The sequence below is a fragment of the Sinocyclocheilus grahami genome, unplaced genomic scaffold (genome assembly GCF_001515645.1).
Source record: "Sinocyclocheilus grahami isolate Dianchi unplaced genomic scaffold, SAMN03320097.WGS_v1.1 scaffold596.1, whole genome shotgun sequence".
NCBI lineage: Eukaryota > Metazoa > Chordata > Actinopteri > Cypriniformes > Cyprinidae > Sinocyclocheilus > Sinocyclocheilus grahami.
In genome coordinates, this window is record NW_015505775.1 from 604002 (window position 1) to 607495 (window position 3494).

Sequence of the window (3494 nt, forward strand, 5' to 3'; positions counted from 1 at the left end):
AAACAGAGATATAATTTTTTGTCAATATCGCACACCCCTAGCTGCCAGTCGTTCGGTGCAACTGGCAGAGCTGAATGTAAAATTTAACACCGCATACACCAGGGGTGTCCAAACTCGGTCCTGGAGGCCCACTGTCCTGCAGAGTTTAGCTCCAACTTGCCTCAACACACCTGGCTGGCAGTTTCTAGTATGCCTAAGACCTTGATTAGCTGGTGCAGGTGTGTTTAATTGGGGTTGGAGCTAAACTCTGCAGAACAGTGGCCCTCCAGGACTGAGTTTGGACACCCCTGGCATACACCGTCCTAACCCTCTCTAAAGAAGAGCTGAACTTTAGGTTGTTTACAAAAGAAATCTGTCAGTGTTCTTTTCATTTTCTCTCTTCTTCAGCCCTTTCTTTTTCTCGCGGTAGTTAGCGTAAAGCAGTCACTGAGAGATTGACAGCTAATATTAACCAATACAAAATCTGCATTAAATTTAAGAATGTAAGGATAAAATCTGTTAATATATAATTTGTAGTTATGATGCTCATACATTTTTGGTGAGTGCTCCTAAATTTTTGAAGTTGGGAGCACCAGTGCTACCAAGTAAAAAAGTTCATTTCGAGCCCTGTCACAGTACATAAGATTTCACTTACCACATAAACGGAGTAAGGAGAGATGATGGCGAATGATTTACAGATCCTGAGCACCACTGACAAGCATCTGATCTTGTAAAATGTGTGGTAAGTACTGCCGCTGTAGTTTACACGGATCACGTGCGATCGCAAATCTCGAAAGTGAAAGTAAAACGCGATCGTGCATTCAAAAGCAGTTTCAATTCCCCGCATATTAATAGCGGCTCCCTGATGTCCGCATTTTATATACAGTATAATTACCCAACGATATAACAGTGAGAGAAAGTATTGAAATATATATTTTCCCTGTGTTTCCTTCCTGCTGTGTGAGCTCCTGAAATGAGCCGCACTGTGAAACAGCCAATCAGAGCAGAGCTCAACATTATTATTCATTAAGGTAAAAACAGACCATTTCATTCTAGGGACAAATCCTAGGGTTGTAAATGGACATGTAAAACCGATACTCACGTTACAGTAATTAAGTAGGTTTTATCAGTAATTGTACTTTGAGTAGTTGTGTACTTTTTTTTTGTATTTTTACTTTTACTTGAGTACATTTTAAGTGATGTATTGGTACTTTTACTCCGCTATTTTCCTCCGTTTGTGGTCGTTACCTGCTTATTTTAATGTTATTTTTATCCATCAACGTGATTTGATAGATAGTAATAGGTCTCCTGACTTTCGTCAAATCAAATTGTGCATAGAAAACTTTAACCGCCGATTTGTTATCATGGCTGTTTATCATCAATTCATAACTTAATATGTTAAGGTAAATTTCGGATTTCTGCTTACTAAATGATTTGTATATATGCTTGCCTATCTACACGGCCTGAAATTTGGTGTGAGGTTGCGGGTATTGCGTACAGTGTTAAGTGTTAACTCCCGCAAGTGCCACGTTCGGTAAATTCCCCACTCACTTATGAGACGCGCGATCTGCGCTGCCTCGTCTCTCTCTCGCGTGCGTTCTGCAGCAGTCACTTGGATAAGTCGTTGTTGCTTGGGGAACTTGTTGACTTTTGATGAGTTTGAGAGCGTGATGCGCGCTGTGAAAAAGTGTGTTGGAAACACAAATTGAGGACCAAATCTGCAACTTATTGATGACCCGTGGCTTTAATATACTGCATCCGTGCCAGCCGTGATGTAATAAAACTGCAGCTCGTTAATAAACGTTTTTTTTAATCCATTTTAATACAATCCGCCTTTAATTAGCAAGTGCACTCGCGCATAAACAATTTTCAAGTTCAACACTTTTTGTTCCGTTCAGTTGTGGATGCTGCTGATTCACCGAGACCGCCGTGGCTTTTTTTTAGTTAATAAGTTTAGTTATTCTTATTTCTTTATTGCAAACCGCTAAAACTGGCACCGTTTAATCTTTTCTTCAACTGAATACTGTTTCCGTGCTGTTTTGATGTATTTTAAAGAGTTGGCAGTCAAAATTAAAACTGCTGGATGAAAGATATTCTTCATTCTTTATGACAAACAAGATAATGTGAATTACAGAATGTACAACGTTTTTAAAAGGTATCAATTGCGGTGTACAGCGTTTATTATGAGGGGGTAGAATCCACAGCTCAGTACTCACTACTCAATACTCATGAGTACTTTTAAATAGGCTACTTTTTTACTCTTACTCGAGTAGTTTTTTTGGACAAGTACTTTTACTCTACTCGCACTACATTTTTTGGTAATGGTACTTTTACTTGAGTATATTTTTTCAGTACTCTTTCCACCACTGATTCTATGACACCTTTAATAAAAAATGAATAGAATCTATTCAACTCACTATAATTCAGTGCAGTTTAGGCCTTTTATATTTGTAAAAGTCATCCCACCACGACAGTTTTGTAGAATTACCTTTCACACTTGCGTAGTTTACGGCATAATGCTCTGTGTTTTCCAGGTGTTCTCTCTTATCTCACACCCTGCATGCTGCTCTGCTTTTTACTACATATTGATTTGCGTCAATAAAACATAAATTAAACCAAGTGCTGAATAACTAAACAGTCCTTGGGCACTCACCTTCTAGATACCAGAAATCAAACATGTTTTTCTTTCATTGTTTGGGAAACTAAAGTCTGCCAAAGGTCGTGGACAGAGTGGAAGTGGATGTTAAACATTCTGCACGAGTCTTGTGGCTCTGCGTCATTTTCTTGTCCACTGTGGAGGTTTAAGTGAACAGATGCTGAGGAGGTTCGTGGTACGCAGCACTGTGCACACGCTGACTGAATGAATTATAACTTCAAGGATCCTGACACAGGAGATGTTACACTCTCCTGATCTTTAAGGCATCATGGGATTGAGAATGGGTAGGGTTGGGAATTGTAAGGAATTTAACGGTTCTAGTTATGATTATGATTCCACTTAATGACTCCAGTCTCTTTTTTATTATGTTAATAGTTCTTTTTATACTTTAAAGGAGACATATTATGCCCCTTTTTACAATATGCAATATAAGTCTCTGGTGTCCCCAGAATGTGTCTGTGAAGTTTCAGCTCAAAATACTCCACAGATCATTTATTATATCCTTTTGAAAATGCCCATTTTGAGTGGAAGCAGAAACACACCGTTTTTTGTGCCTTTCTCTTTACATGCAAATGAGCTGCTGATCCCCGCCCCCTTTTCCAGAATAGAGCTGCACCATTACGGCTCGTACCTGCTAAAAAACATCTGTTTTGGTTCTTATTATCTTGTCTATCATGCTGAAATCATGCATTTTAAACCATATTAGTTTAAACTTCTGACATACGGTTTTCTGAGTGCACACGGACAGAAAGCGGCTGTCACAGCATGCGAGTACTAAACTAAGTTCTCATCCACACCCAAGTTTACGTTAAAAACACACGAGTTACAAAAACAGTCGGTTATGTCTGTGAAGGTAAAC